This window comes from Schistocerca americana, chromosome 6, assembly GCF_021461395.2.
Source record: "Schistocerca americana isolate TAMUIC-IGC-003095 chromosome 6, iqSchAmer2.1, whole genome shotgun sequence".
NCBI lineage: Eukaryota > Metazoa > Arthropoda > Insecta > Orthoptera > Acrididae > Schistocerca > Schistocerca americana.
Window position 1 is genome coordinate 363,507,630 of NC_060124.1, and position 17,286 is coordinate 363,524,915.

General features: G+C 44.6%; 1 protein-coding gene across 3 annotated transcripts in view; it reads left to right on the top strand.

Moving 5' to 3' along the window:
• LOC124619726 overlaps window positions 1-17,286 on the top strand; it is an 885,033-nt gene that overhangs the window by 603,759 nt on the left and 263,988 nt on the right. The window contains exon 1 of one of the 3 annotated variants that reach the window (XM_047146292.1): window positions 4,444-4,574. The exons of the other annotated variants lie outside the window; for them this stretch is intronic. The gene's annotated coding sequence lies outside the window, so the exon portion shown is untranslated. Of the gene's footprint in view, window positions 1-4,443; window positions 4,575-17,286 lie in introns of those variants that run through there. 3 annotated transcript variants of the gene reach the window in all.

Genomic DNA, 17,286 nt, shown 5'->3' on the forward strand with positions numbered 1-17,286 from the left:
GCCGGCCACTCGGGCTCCCCCCACCACTGCCGGCCGCCGCGGAATCCGCTGGCCGGGTGAAATCATCCGCGCATGCTTCCAGCCAGTCCGTCAGCTGCTTAAGTGTTCCTGCTCAGCGATGTTTGTGTACGGTCGCCAATTAAATCGGGAGGTTTCGTAGAGAGTAGGGGCCATTACGTCCATTAGCCCACCAACGATTATCTTTTTTTTTTTAATTCTGCGTACGACATTGGAGCGCCAAGGACATACATGCGTCATATGTTGATTTCTGTATGCAGCATGAACACTTGGACCGTTTCCTTGTTCTGAATACAACGCTGTACGAGAGAACATTGCAGTGTTGTGGAGGTATGATTGGAAAGGTATGTTGTTGTAGTCTGTAGTCCGAAAACAGGTTTGATGAAGTTCCAAACCGGGATTTACCAAACTGTGATCCTGAATCGCTGGTGTTTCGCGGAAACTGAATTGAACTATTACTAAAATGACATTTTTTTAAAATTTTTTCGATTGAAATAATCACTGAATAAAAAAATTTTCTCATTTAAATTTTTTTAACCTTCAGGATAAACAAGGTGTCCCATCAATGTACCAGAATCCTGAAAGAGTTCCGTAAGATAAAGAGTTCGTGAATCCTAGCTCTAAACGCTTGACTATCCTGTACAAATCTTTTCATTCCTATATAACTACTACATCCACGTTATTCGAGCCTTGGTCTCCTTCTTCAATCCGCCCCCCCCCCTCCTCTCATTTCCCTTCATTACTAAATTACCGATTCATTGACGCCTCAGTTTATGTCCCACCAGGCAATCAATTTTCTCCTCTCGTATTCACGTTATGTCTAAAATTTCTTTTCTTCACTATTTATTTCCCTAATTCCTCACCGAGCGAGGTGGCGCAGTGGTTAGACACTGGACTCGCATTCGGGAGGACGATGGTTCAATCCCGCGTCCGGTCATCCTGATTTAGGTTTTCCGTGATTTCCCTAAATCACTCCAGGCAAATGCCGGGATGGTTCCTCTGAAAGGGCACGGCCGACTTCCTTCCCTATCCTTCCTTAATCCGATAAGACCGATGACCTCGCTGTCTGGTCTCCTTCCCCAAAACAACAACCTAATTCCTCATTAGTTATATAAGTAGAGCTTGTGGTGCTATACATCGTGATTCAGCTGCCACTACCGCTGTCGTTTTATGCAACCCGCAATATTAGAGCTGTCCTTCATAAGCGAAGAGCGATATTTTCGTATGCTCCCGCTCGCTATGCGCGAAGTATTAATCCTACAGAAAAAATGAACATAGCTTTTTGGAGGAAATTTAATTGTAGTAGGGACACGTTTTCGCTGGAGGCCTCGGTTTTCGAGTTATTCAATAAAGCTTACAAAAGCTGCCTTCAAACGCACATCTACTCCACACATCCCTCACCAGTCAGGATTTGTAGTAGGCTGTTCGTGGCACTCCCTCCCACCTCTGTACAAAAATTTCCGTCAACATGAACTGTTTCCGATATTCGACATTCTTTTGTCTCTATTAATTGCGCTGTTACACCAACAGCACATTCGGCTATTTAATTAACATTATTAATTTAATCGTGACGGTGAGGATAATGAAAGAAAACGACTTTTGTAAACGTTACGCTAAAACAAATTACGTTGATGATTCGTTCCAAAGCACAGTGGTTTCGTAGTCAGATGGTCTGAGGAAAACAACGAGGTTATTGTCTATTTCATACTGTTAAAAATTCACAAAATTGTTAAGTAAAATTTACGCAAAGTTTAATTTTACAATTTATAAGCGCTCGGCTAAGCCGGTGGCGTAATAAGGCCGGTCAATGAAAACAACAAAAGGTCGAGTGTGGTAAATAATTTGTGCAGCGGTAAACATTTGCAAAATGGTAGCAGGGAGTGCTGTGGACAACGTACTAGAAGTCCTGATCGCTAGGCTTAGAGTGTGGGAGCGGGGGTGAGTTTGAAGGTCACATTTGTAAGTTTTTCTTGAATAACTCGAAAACTACGGCCTCCAGAGAGAATGAATCCCAGTAAAAAAAAATTTTCTGCAAAAAGGTCCTGCTCAATTTCTCTGTGGGACTAATAGTTCGCTCATAGCGAGCGAGAAAATATGAAAATCTCACGTGTGGTTTATGAAGGCCATCTTAAACATTGTGTGTTGTATAAAATGACGGCGCTAGGGGCAGCTGAATCACCTTGTATGAAACAATCTACGTATTTATCTTCATTCATTCACTGTAAATGACTTGAAAGTGCGTGATAGAGGTTTCTTCCCATTCCATTCGCGTATGGGGCGTGATGTTAAGGACCATTCGTGCCGCCTTTCTTTCTACACTATCTGATGGAAAGCATCCGGCCGCAGCTATGCAATCCGGAATTGACAACTAGGTATCACTAGACGCGAACCCGCTAGTGTGAGGTAGGGGGGGGGGGGGGTGGAAATACTGTGTTGCAAGTAGAGTAGCAGCGACAGCAGAGCAGGTAGGGCTGGAGAATTCAGGTACTTTGAACGTGGACTAGTCGTTGGATGTCTCCTGAGTAACAAAATTTGTTCAAATGGCTCTGAGCACTATGGGACTTAACATCTGAGGTCATCAGTCACCTAGACTTGGAACTACTTAAACCTAACTAACCTAAGAACATCACACACATCCATGCCCGAGGCAGGATTCGAACATGCGACCGTAGCGGTCGCACGGCTCTAGACTGAAGCGCCTAGAACCGCTCTGCCACACCGGCCGGCTCCTGAGTAACAAATCAGGGACATTTCAATCCTATTAAAGCTGCCCAAGTCAACCGTGGGGATATGATCGTGAAGTGGAAAAGCAAACAACAACAACGACGACGACATCAACAACCGCAGATAAACCAAGACCATTACTGTTTCGTTTGCATTAACAGAGGTCGCTTACGTGATTCCTGAAAGCTGCGATAGCACCCATCGGACTCTTCGCTTCATGGTCTTACTTTTTCTGTTCGTGTATCAAATAAGACATAAATGCCTTTACGTCTGAAATCAGTGTCTCTGTCAACGTTCCCCTCCAATATTTTCGCTAGTACATTAAACAACCCTTATTATGTTTACATGTGTAGCATGTTATCACGACTTCACGTTGTGGCCATTAATGTACATTTGATAAACGAACTATATGACTAACATTACGCGATATGCAAGACGTGTGCAATCACTTGTAACACGACTTCATTTCGCTTCTCAACATTGAGAAAATATGCTGCAGAAAATTTCTCAAAATTCGCGTCAACATTTACAACAGAAATTTGTAACGTCAGGAACATATTAATAATATGACGGATTGTTACTGTTGTTGTTGTCATTGTTATAGTCTTACGTCCGAATGCTGGCTCGATGCAGGTCTCCGTGCTGTTCTGTCCACCTCTTCATTCCGGAGTAGCTAGTACAAGCCACGTTCATTTGAACCTGCGTACTGTATTCGTCTCTTAGGTCTCCCTCTAAAATTGTGCCCCCCCCCCCCTTTTTCATCCAATACGAAACTGACGTTTCCTTGATGTCTCAGATTGTCCATCTTTTTAGTCAAGTTACGCCAAAATTTCTTTTCTCCCCGGTTTCGTTCATATCAGACATAAGCCTAACGTCAGGGCTTCAGCGAACTCAACGTGTTGAAGTGGTTAATAGATTTTAATATCCATAGATAAAGACTTGCTGATGTAGATAAGGGACTTGCAGATGCTGACAATGTTTTTCCTATCCGCGCAGACCTCAACTTATTTGAGTAATATTCTAAGATGTATCGCATGAATGTTTTGCAAACAATCCCCTCTGTAGAGTGAATGCAGTTTCCCCATAGGCAGTAAAATTAATATACCAACCAACCCAAGTCTGCCACATGATTTACCTATGACTCAACGGATCCAAGAATACCATTATTTATTTTCAGTTTCGCTTCGTCTCACCTGGTCATGAATCCCTTTCTCCCCTTCGTTTCTCTTGCGCAGTTTTTTTTCGGCCTTTTTTAACTTATCGAGCGACCGCTACGGTCGCAGTTTCGAATCCTGCCTCGGGCATAGGTGTGTGTGATGTCCTCAGGTTAGTTAGGTTTAAGTAGTTCCAAGTTCTAGGGGCCTGATGACCTCAGAAGTTAAGTCCCATAGCGCTCAGAGCCATTTGACTTATCGATGTTAATTTTCCCTGTCATTGAGCTCTACCATTGGACCATTTACGCGCGTTTCCTCGCACATTATTCCGCGTTGTGTTCTATAGACTTCTTCCTGCATCGCCAATGACCGAGCTTCGTGATGTGGGGCGCCCTCGCGGTAGACGTCCGTGTGGAATGTGGAGCTAACCCCCTCCGCCGCTCCTCCCCCCTCTGTCTGTGTCTAACTTCCCCCTCCACCTGCCGTTCCCCCACCAACGGCACCCTACACGCTCTGACAGCTGCTGCGCGCCCATGGCTCAGTCAAGATCAGACTGTCCAGTGGTACGCATACTCTTCTTTGTGCGCAGTGTCTCCACAGCCGGCAAGCGAGAAGTGTAAAGACTGTGCTCCTTTCTTCGATACCTGTTGATGCACGGGATTGTAGGATCTCTGTCAGGTGAGTGACGTGGTATCTCTTACCATTCACGTTTCGTCGTCTGTCCAGGTTCTTTTCAAACTTGTTTTATTTTACTTTTTTACAAAACCAGTGTCCTTGTGTCATAACCTGTAACTTAGCTCGTTATGCTTTATACTTCTTGGTGCATACATGGTACAGCGTCATACAGACAACCCCCGTGGAAGTAAATGTCTGTCGCCCGATGTCGTTCATTTGCCTCCATTCGGCGCGTAGAAACAATGACCGCAAATGGCTTTATGTCATGCTGAGTTTTGCGCGCGCGTTCTGTACAAGTTAGTCGTGCTTTATTTCGTACGTTCGTTACTTCGTTTTCGTCAGAATAACTTTTAATGTAAAGCAGCGCTTTATTGTTGTTTTATACGTTATTTCTCCATTGTCTCCGGGCTACTACGTAATAACAAGGTTCTGCCGCTCAAATGCCGGTGTGTTACGCTTCTAGAGGCACATTTTCCTTTGATGTTCCGCATGTATCGTCCAAGGAATCACGTCCGGAACCACGCGGCTGCTACGGTCGCACGATCGAATCCTGCCTCGGGCATGGACGTGTGTCCTGTCCTTAGGTTAGTTAGATTTAAGCAGTTGCACGTTTATGGGATTGATGACCTCAGATGTTAAGTCCCACAGTGCTTAAAGCCATTTGAGCCAAGAAATCACACGGCATGTGGCACCGTGTACAACTTTTTGGATCGTAGACACGCTACGGCGCTAGGGAGACAGAGAGAGAAAGGGGGAGCGGGGGGGGGGGGGGGGGGGGGGAGAGAAGTTTACTATCGTACTGCACTGATGAAGTTTACTATCGTACTTTACTGTCGACGAACAGTTTCACCAAGCACTTCGTGGTTCCTTCATATCCCACTTACATAGTGACATTCAGAGTGTAATTACACGACAGAAGTCTGACGCAATTCTCATCAGTAACGCAATTAAAAAAATTCTCACACTTTAGAATGCGAAGCTTTCATCAAAGGACTTTACAGCCTTTGACTTACTTCACATTACCCTTTCGAAATTCTGTCATTCCGTTTCGACTGCACATTATCTCGCAAGGCCTATATAGTAAAAGACATTTAACTTTTTTGCAAGGCCGGGTTTAAAAGACTTGTAGTGTGAGTTCATCGGTCGCTTCTAATTATATTTCCTAGCTGGTCACTTCAGACAAAACTAAAGATTAAATATTTTAGCAAAGTGCAAAGATTCGCGTTTGCAGTACTTCTTCATCGCAACACGAAAAACTGGTAGTTGTCTTATGACAGTTAGTGATCTGAAACGTAGGTAATATTTCATCACTCGTCTCGTACGACGGCGGCGCTGAAGTGCTGTTTCGATGTTCAACCAGCGGTATTAAGAGTGGTTTCGCAGCTCTCCCCTAGTTGTATACACAACTGTTCGCAATGCGGTAAGCATGTTAATGAGCATTATGCCGCGTTACCACGTTACGTTCCACAGTACTTATCTTTGCTACGGGAAAGAAGTATTTCAAGGACAATACCATCTTAAGTACATGGATTTGGCAGATCTTTTGGTACAGTTAAAAAAAAGTGCATCGATTCGTAGTTAACATCCATTAAAAAAACGTGACTATTTTCAGGATGAATTAGGACTTTAAATATTGTAGGCGGCATTTTAGTAACTGAAATGGCTGTTTGTGTGTTGTAACATCGATAAAAGCAGTAAATGGATCGGTTTTTTTTTAAATATGAAACTAATGCAATTGCGTAACTGACCTCTCTTCTTGATGAACTTCGGAATGGATGATAAAGTCCCAAACTCCGTGACAGAGCGTAGAGGAAAGATGCGGGAGACCCGCACCACCGTACTAGGCAAGGTCCTAGTGGAGGTAGTTTGCCATTGCCTTCCTCCGACCGTAATGGGGATGAATTATGATAAAGACGACACAACACCCAGTCATCTCGAGGCAGGGAAAATCCCTGACCCTGCCGGGAATCGAACCTGGAACCCCGTGCTCGGGAAGCGAGAACGCTACCGCGAGACCACGTGCAGCGGACTTCGGAATGGAAAGAGACGTTGTTTGATTCGGCATGTATTATTTCTATTTCTTCTCAGCGATGATTTTTCATAACGCATTATGTCGCTATGTATTTTCGGTTTTTTTTTTCTGTCGTGAAATGTGTTAATTTGATTTGACAGAGATGTAGTGCGGCACCTACGAACAGGGATCGGACTTGAACACTGAAAATTACTTCGTGAATTGATTGCAGCCAGTGAAACAGCAATCCATTTCTGTATGGCGCCATTAAACGTCAAACGATTGAAAGTAATCGCCTTAAGCTTTTTTCCGGCACCAGTAATTTATAATTTATTTTTCAGATTAATCTAAACTTAGATGTGACACATACACTTCATTCACAGTTAGTTACGAAATCCGTTTCGAGCTATACGTTTTCAAGTCTTTCGGGTTACTTCTGTCGCTTCCATTTCAAAACAGAGCACATTAATACGGTAATGGCGTATTCATTGTTCTATCTCTGTAACAGAAGGAAAGCAAGTATTAAGAGAAAGAAAAACTATTGTACATATACATGTTGAGAACACAAAGTTTGTTTTCCATGCGTAGTATCGTAGGACACCGAGTTTGCGAGAAGAATATTTCGAATTTTTAATGTATATATTGCTAGACGGAAATAACAAATATTCATTAATACAAACTTAGTTTCGAGAACATGCATTGTCACCAGCGCGCTGGAATGTAGACTAGACATTAAAAAACCTAGTTATCGAGTCAAATGAACGTAGATCCCTTAAAAACTACTACACGTTGCAATCTGTAATGATGATAACCAAGCTAAAACATAACATTTGCAGCTATTAAATCCAGAATGTTTACAAAACACTTTACGTACTGTCAGTTGTAAATGAGCTTTTAAATATCAGATCTAGGTTAAAAATTGTTCGAGGAAGATCACAACCAGCCAAAAATACTTTTTAAAAAGTTTTTGCGTATTTAAAGGTATTTGTGATTGGCTGCGGTGTCCATTGAACAACGCCCAAGATCCATCATAGGTGAAATAACATTAAGGAGCTAAGCTCCGTAGGTGGCGAAGCTTCTACACTATTCAGTCATAAACAGGAATAGTCGTATATGCCGTGTTTTATTGCGTAAGATGCAATTATTCGCACCGTATATGGTACACAGCAATAATGGGGTTAGCTGAATCTCAACAGGCGTTTGATCAAATCGCAAGCGTTGAGAGTTCATTTCATCTGAGTGTATTGCATTACACTGCGTGCCACGTGTACTGTATACGGCAAGAATAATGGCATATTTTGATCTATAAAAGGAGATATCACGCCGTTCCATGTGTATGATTAAGCTGCAGTGCTGATGTAGAAATATAGGCTGCCACTAAGGATATGTCTTTAGTCTTTCGCGTTTCGTTCACCAGGCTGTTATATTGAAGAAAACATTTTTTAAATAATTTTTCGTTGAAGTTGGAAAATATCTTCTTGATTGATGTGTACAATTTATGTTGCGAATATATATAAAAAAAAGACAAATACACGGTCCAGTCACATTAATGTGACCACCTCGCATGTTCGACGTCAACGTGCAGTAACCACTCACAGACAATGGAGGCTATATAAAGCCTATCGGGAGGGGGGTCCAGAAGGGCACGATCATTGGCTCTAGGGCCAATGATGGAAGCATTTCGGAAACGGCTAAGTACGTAAACTGTTCGAGTGCCGCCGTGGTTGAAATATGCCATGTATGGCTGAGTATGTGTATACAGGCGAACAGACGAACAACTCTTGAGCAACTAAGCGGCCATATGAAGCAGTGAACTACCAACAATTTTCCGAGAGTGAGATTTTCACTCTACGGCGGAGTATGCGCTGATACGAAACTTTCTGGCAGATTAAAACTGTGTGCCGGACCGAGACTCGAACTCGGGACCTTTGCCTTTTGCGGGTAAGTGCTCTACCATCTGAGCTACCCAAGCAAGATTCACGACCCGTCCTCATAGCTTCAATTCTGCCAGTCCCGAGTTCGAGTCTCGGTCCGGCGCACAGTTTTAATCTGCCAGGAAGTTTCATACAAACACTGTTTCTTCAAGGCCATTCAGTGAATGCTGCTGTGTATGGACCTCCGCACCAGGCGCCTGATTCATACACCCATGCTGGCTGCTACTCACCGGCGACGAAGACTGGACTTTTGCACGCCATTACCTTAACTGGACGTCCACTGAGTGGTGACAGGTCAACTTTTCAGATGAATCGCGTTTTATGCTCCATTGGAAAGATGGTCGTTAGCATGAAAGGCGGGAAACGTCTCAAAGGAAACGCCATGCAACAACCGTCGGAAGGGTCCAGGACGGGCGAGGGGTAACGTTGTGGTCAGGGGAATGTTTTCGTGGCATTCTTTGAAGGCTCTCGTCATTTTGGAAGGCACAATGGATCAACCCAAGTATGCATGTATTCTTGGGACCGTGTCCTCCGTACATGCAATTTGTCTTTCCTCGCCGGGATGGCAACTGTCTGCAGGACAGTGCAACGTGTCACACATCTCGCAGTGTACGTAGGTGGTCGAAGAGAGCCAGAATGAGCGTAGGCTGCCGTACTCTCCTGGCCACCAGACAGCCCGGATTTAAGCCCAATCGAGAATCTATGGGAGCACCTCGATCGGGCTGTTCACGTCATGGATTCTCAAGCGAGAAACCTAGCACAGTTGGCACGACACTGGTGTCGGCATTGCTCCATAACCCTGTCGGTACCTTCCAGAGCCTCTCTCTCTCTCTCTCTCTCTCTCTCTCTGGACGTCTCACAGTTGTCCGCGCTGCAAATTGTGGTAACCCGGGCTTTTGAAAGGCAGACACAGTAATCTGACTGTACAATGTATATCGATACATGTGCGTATTTTAGCTGTAGTACCGAAGTAGAAACTTAAGCGGCTACCAAAATATTAATTCAATCTTTCACGTTTAATTTAACAGGATTCTGATGTGAAAAAAGATTTTTTTGAATGCAGTTCCTTTTATGTTCGGTTTATCGTGTTAACAGTCACCTCCAGAGAAGATCCCTAAAGCATACGCTCGATACGGAAGTTTACAGGTCAGAGTGAATGAAGAAATAATCATCGCCTCTGAGCAGAGATGGTGGGCTCCAATTCTTAGAGAGCAGAGTGTGTACAAATTCTCTGGAGCTACATTCGTGAGCCAAAACATTATGACTACTGCCCACCACGATTTTGAATGATACTTGGTGGCTGTGCGCCATCTGTTACGGAAAAGAAAGCGTGTAAGCCGAGGAGAGACGAAGGGGAATAATTCTTGCGAGCCGTAAATGAGGAAACCCACTGACACAAGTGATTTTGACAAAGGGCAGATTGTGTTGGCCCATTGCCGGGCAACGAGAGTCTCGGAAACGGCGATGCTGTTCGCATTCTACTGTCGTGAGCATCTATGGAATGTGGTTGAAGGACGTTAAAACCACGAGTAGGCGCCAAGGTGTTGGACCTTCACGCCTTACCGCAGAACTTGAAGGTGAGATGCTTGTCCACTGTAAAGCAGAATATTCGTCGGTGCGTGGCAGATTTGACGAAAATGCACAAAGCTGGTTCAGGCATAAGTATTTGAGAGCACTCCTATCAAGACAGGTTATTGAATACGGGGCTTCGCAGCAAACACCTGTGTGTTTCCATGTTGATCGAACAGCATTGTCAATAACGATTGCAGTGGGCACGAGCTCATAGAGATTTGAGGGTGGATCAGTGGAAACACGTGACATGGCTGGAGGAATAAGGTTTCCCTTTACACCAGGTCTGTGGCCGTGTACGACTGTATCATCATCCAGGCAAACGGCTACTCGAAACATGCACGCGCCACTGATGCAGGCCTGTAGAGGCAGTATTATGCCGTTGGGGGGATGCACTTGGACCCGCATGTGACCTGTACCAGTAATCATTGATGTCTTCCCCGACAGCAACAGCAACTTCCATCAGCTTATTGTCTATGTCTCAATGCCCTAATCGTACTGCAGGCTTTGATGAACATTACTCCTTTATACAGGGCATCGAGGTATTAGTGCATATATAAGGAAAGTGTACTAAACATCACTAAATCAGTGTTTACATCATTTGCAGACTAATAATTATAGATATTGGGAGGAGCATGATTTAGGTTGGTTACTATCTCCAAATACATGTAGTATGTGCAAGCCACTAATATTGATTTTTCCCTGGGCAGCGGCTCAGGACACACATGGACGCAAAAAGGTTAGCCTACACCGACAGGCGTAGTGCTGTTACGACCGTACAGAAAACAACAGGTAGTTCAAAAATGGTTCAAATGGCTCTGAGCACTATGGGACTTAACATCTGCGGTCATCAGTCCCCTAGAACTTAGAACTACTTAAACCTAACTAACCTAAGGACATCACACACATCCATGCCCGAGGCAGGATTCGAACCTGCGACCGTAGCTGTCGCGCGGTTCCGGACTGAGCGCCTAGAACCGCTAGACCACCGCGGCCGGCCCAACAGGTAGTAAATAATGTGACGTGCTTATGGGAAGATTGTTAGACCCAGAGAAAAAACAACACATTGAGGTGGGTACGTATTAAGGCACCAATAATAACAATATATGTTCTTATACCACTAACATCCTGTGCTGTCTCCTCACTCTCTAATGAGAGCGTCCCAATGTCTGATAGGTTTGCTATCTATATAGTGCCAATAATTACGAATTTGTGGCAGAGGGTACTTTTTATTCTGCATATATTTGCATTTCTCAATGTTCCATTCACATATGGAGCGTGGACAGAATGACTTCTTTGTGCTTATCTGTGAAATTTTATTTGCGTGGTTCTACCTGCACGATCTCTAGGGGATTCAAGCATGGTGGAGTGAAGAATATTCGTAGTTATTACGTGAAAATTTCGTAGCCGGTTCTCGCGAGTTGCTCGCCGTCTTTCTTTTCATGTCTTTCACTCAAGATTTTTCAACATATCTGCTACACTATGTCTGGTCTCATGGCGATGTGAACTAATAAAATTTTTCCAAGGTTCCAGCCGCGGTCAAGTGGTTAAACATCCTCATAACGCGGCTGGAGGCGCGAGAGAATTTTATTATTTCCTGTTAAAGTCTCTCAGCAGCCAAACAAGCGTGTGAGCATTCGCACTACCCTTCTCCGTAGATAATGTCTCACAGAGTACTAGCTGACAAACCCGGCATTGCTCATACATTCATTTTGCCAATTTTCTATTAGAAAAAAAAATGAACGGTTTTATTATGAAGTATCGAAAAAATTTCGTTTCCATGGTTTCGTTGAAAAATAGCTGTAAAATTATAAAACAGTCGTACAAAAATACGCGTAATGTACAGATGTATAAGTACAGTATGCAGATTAAGAAACATGATCTCGGACAGTTTCTGTACGCTAGGCGCAGCTGCTTCCCGTGTCTACAAAGCGAATTTGTAAACGTCTCCATGGCAACACCTCTTCATAGCTCGGTATATGGCCACAGTTTTCAAATGTTCAAATGTGTGTTGGTGAATTCCAAAGGGACCAAACTGCTAAGGTCATCGGTCCCTAGACTTTCACACTACTTAAACTAACTTATGCTAAGAACAACGCACGCACGCACACACACACATACACACACACACACACACACACACACACACACACACACACACACACACCATGCCCGAGGGAGGACTCGAACCTCCGGCGGGAGGGGCCGCGCAATCCGTGACATGGCGTCGCGAACCGGGCTGCCATTCCGCGTGGCGCCAAGTTTTCGCTTATAGCCATTTGCGCTTCTCAGTACAAAGCTGTCAACATCGCTGCCAGGTGCTTGGGATTTCCCTCAGTTGACTCGAGTGCAGGAGAGTCTTAGTAGAAAAGGATAATGTATTAAAGCTTCATGCATGATGTGGTAGTTTCCCGCATCTCAATTTTATGACGTCATTTCTCTTGAACTATGTAACTATGCATCGTACAGAAATTTGTGTAGGTACATTCAGCGGCACATACGGATACTCTCAGCAAAATATTTTGCGAATACAATGAGTAACAAAGAAGTAATAAATGTAAACGTCAAAGAAACTGTGGTAGTTTTTCTCGCATCTTGTTGTTTATGATATCATATCTACTGAACTATGTTAGGCGGGTTGTTCTTACCGCCACAACGATTGTTGCCCGACAGTAAAGGATGTGTATACCAAGCTTGGTTGAAATTGGTCCAGTGGTTTAGGAGGAGATGAGACATAAATACATCCAGTTTATAATACGTATGGATATGGCTCTGCGATCAGACGCAAGGTATTAAAAGGACAATTTTCCGCAGCAAATGATCACGAGGGGAAGGAATAAGTGCAGTGGTCAAGATGAAGTTGCCTGGCGACGTCGGGCGAACGTCCGCGCCCACGCGCAGAGACTTGGTCGTTTCCTTTTGAGAGTTTGTAGTGGCTGTATGATCGGTTGAAACCGAGGTCATTAGAGGAACTGGATTATCACGTTTGAATATGGGCAGAAGCAGCAATTAACTTCGATCGAGCCAAATGGGCGAGCGTCTATAAAGATCTAGCAAAAAATCGATCAGAATAAGTGAACAGCGATTTTAATCGGTGCCATGTAGAAGTGTAATGTTTTACTGCAGCACCGCTTCATTCAGTCTGCATCAGTAATCGAGAGGGAACAGTTGCAGTTTCCAGTTCGTGACACCTACGCGTCCCGGAGAATGGTGAATTATATACCAGTTTTTTAATCATTCTTTCGACTTTTTTGACGCCATTAAACCCTTCTTTCTACATTGAACCAACCGTTTAATATCTCCATAAGTTCTAAAAACAACATTTTCTTTGCGTTATAGTGTTTAATTGGGGAATAAGTTTCTGAGAATGTACGTTTGGATGACAACCCCAAATACCATCAGATACGTACAGGGAGTGGTCAAAAATACGGAAACACCATAAACATATTACCATGCGTAATATGGCGTAGGAAGCCACTTGGCTTTCACATTGCTTCCAGTCGTCTTGGAATGGATAAATACAGGTCCTATATGGTTTTCAAAGGGTCTTGCACAACTCTTCCGCAAAATAATGACAAGTTCATATAACGATGATGGGGGTAGATAACGATCATACATCCATCTCTGCCGACCGGTGTGGCCGTGCGGTTCTAGGCGCTTCACTCTGGAAACGCGTGACCGCTACGGTCGCAGGTTCGAATCCTGCCTCGGGCATGGATGTGTGTGATGTCCTTAGGTTAGTTAGGTTTAAGTAGTTCTAAGTTCTAGGGGACTGATGACCACAGATGTTAAGTCCCATAGTGCTCAGAGCCATTTGCACCATTTGAACCATCCATCTCTTGAAAGTCGAACACAAAGATCATGTGACATTACCGGCCAGGTGAGATGCGACAATTCATCCTCGTGCTCACAAAACGAGTCCTGGATTATATTACCTGTGGGGACAACGGCTCTGTCGTCTTGAAGCACAGCACCACCTTTGGGCAACAAGCGTTGTACCGAGGGCTGGACCCGCTTAGCCAGAATGGTCACACAATCCTTTACGGAAATGGGATCTTGCAGAGCAACCATGGGAAACATGGAATACCTCGAACCTGCTGACCAGATCATCACAGAAGCATCAAAATGTGTCACTCTTGGGATGTAGACTCGGCCAGAAGTTGAAAACAGCGTAATATAAGACTCATCGAGCAAAAGACGTTCCTTACTTGCCCCACAGTCCAGGTTTTATGGCTTCGGCACCGCGGGCATTTGCATCACTGACGAGTGGTTTCAGGTCTCCAGCTCGCTCTGCATTTCGCTGCTTATCGAGCTTCCATCGTGTTGTTCAGTGCTTGCAGGGTTCGAGAGTATGACATTCAGTTGTGCAGTGACTTTTGCAACTCTAGTTCCCTTCTTCTTCGTCACATTGCTCTTTAGTGGTCGTCTGTTACTATCACTCGACATACACTTTCGGTTACAGAAGCATCCACCATACGTTACCAACAGTTTGCCCACGTTCGAATTCACTTAGCTCTGCCATAACGCAACCGCAGCTACACAGAACACTGTTCTGATGACGAGTAACACTTGCAACGTATTGAGGGCAGTGCTGCTGTTAGAGATCAAGTACAACAGTACATTCTGGAGGCTTGGCTAACACCTGCATTACTGTTAAGGTATCCGTTCCTCACGGTGTTTCAGTAATTTTGTGCAATCCCTGGACAAGAGCTAGATGTCTGTTTGTGACTAAGTATTTAGTATATTTATATTTAATGACGACATACTGTTTCAAATATTGAAATTTATTCGTGAAATACATCTATGAGAAGAAATAAATAGGTGTGTGTCATGTGGAAGTTTGATCTTCGTCGTATATCCGTAACTGAAACGGACGACTTGGGACATCAGCTAGTATAATATATGTTAAAAAATGACGAAATTCCTCCAGCTGTATTAAGGTGTTGGTTTTATTGGCAACTAGTTTCGATGTTGTTACAACATCATCTTCAGGCCCTTACTTGTTGACAGCAACCGTATGTGTTTAACACTAGTATGTGTTTAACACTAGTAGTTAGTGGTGAGACAGTAACTTGAGTTACTATTTACCTTCCGCATGGAACACGCCTATCTCACCACTGACTACTAGTGTTAAACAAATACGGTTGCTCTCAACAAGTATGGGCCTGAAGATGATGTAACAACGTCGAAAGTAGTTGCTAATAAAACCAACACCTTAATACAGCTGGAGGAATTTCGTCATTTTTTAACATATGTGAAAGTTTGGGTCGGTCCGGATACCGTGCTTGGGTAGCCTAAGTGGTCTGTTACAGATTTTCATATGTTACTTTAGGTAGTACATGTGCACTTGTTACAGTTAAGCTCAATTTCATGAATAAATTTTAAGTGTTTAGAAATAATGTAACGTAATTCAACATTAAAATGTATGGGTATTACAACACATTCTTTTCTCGGCCGATTTTGGTTAAGATAATGTGGAATCTGTTGTGGGATATCATGGAATATTCCCGCTTCAGCCCCTGTAGTTTCATGTAGCTCCGATCGGTGGTGGCACTATACTTCAAAATGGCGTCTGTAACGGAGGTGCGTTCCAAGCAGGGACCTGTCACTGCGTTCCTTTTGGCTGAAAACCAGATCATCGCAGACATTCATAGATGTCTGCATAATGACTACGGAGACCTGGAAGTAATCAAAAGCAGGGTGAGTCGTTGTCGAGTCGTCTCTCATCGTCGCAACAAGGTCGCGCAAACCTGTCCGATCCCCTGCGCGCCGGTCGGCCGTACACAGCTGTGACTCCTGCAGTGTTGGAACGTGCGGACACTCTCATTCGAGGTGATCAATACCTCGCTGTTCCACTGGACGTCCCTCTTAGTAGTGCTGACACACTCGTCTACCAGCTAGAGTACTCCAAGATGTGTGCGCACTGGGTTCCTCGCCACCTGATAGAAGACCATAAAGAGCGACGAAGGACCGTCTGCGCGGAATTGCTTGCGCTTTACGAGGCTGGTCGTCACAATTCTTTGTCGAACATCGTCAGAGGCGATGAACCGGAAACAAAATGGCAGTCCGTGGAATGGCGGCACACTGCCTCTCCTCCGAAGAAAAACTTCAAAGCCGCGCCCTCAGTCATGGCGACGCTGGTCTGGGACTCTGAAGGTGTTTTTCTGTTTGATGTCCTCCCTCGTGGTGCAATGATCACCTCTGAAGTGTATCTTGTACTGCCCTCGAGAAACTGAAGAAACGACTTCAACGTGTTCGTTGCCAAAAAAATGCAAACGAACTTCCCCTCCTACATGACAGTGTAAGGACTCACACAAGTCTGCACACCCGAAAGGAGCTGACGAAACTTCATTGGACTGTTCTTCCTCGACTCCCTCACACCCTGGACGTCGCTCCTTCCATCTTTCATCTGTTTGTCCCAATGAAGGACGCACTCCACGAGAAGCAGTACGTGGATGATGGGGAGGTGTCCTCCTCTGGTAGCTGAGTGGTCAGCGTGACGGAATGTCATACCTAACGACCCGGGTTCGATTCCCGGCTGGGTCGGAGATTTTCTCCGCTCAAGGATTGGGTTCAGATGGCTCTGAGCACTATGGGACTTAACTACTGAGGTCATCAGTCCTCTAGAACTTAGAACTACTTAAATCAACTAACCTAAGGACATCACACACATCCATGCCCGAGGCAGGATTCGAACCTGCGACCGTAGAGGCCCCACGGTTCCAGACTGTAGCGCCTAGGACCGCTCGGCCACACCGGCCGGCAAGGAGCAGGATTATAGATAAACTCCAGTGGAAGACTCTGCAGGAGAGACGTTCAGTAGCTCGGTACGGGCTTTTCTTGATGTTCCGAGAACATACCTTCACCGTGCAGTCAAGCGGTATATTGCTCCCTTCTACGTAGGCTTATATCTCGCGAAGAGACCATGAGGATAAAATCAGAGAGATTATAGCCCACACAGAGGCATACCGACAATCTTTCTTTCCACGAACAATCCGAGACTGGAATACAGAGGAGAACCGATAGAGGTACTCTAGGTACCCTCCGCCACACACCTTCAGGTGGCTTGCGGAGTATGGATGTAGATGTAGAAGGACTGGGTGTTGTGTTGTCCTTATCATCATCGTTTCATCCCCGTCGACATGCAAGTCGCCGAAGTAGCGTCAACTCGAAAGTCTTGCACCAGGCGAGTGGTCTACCC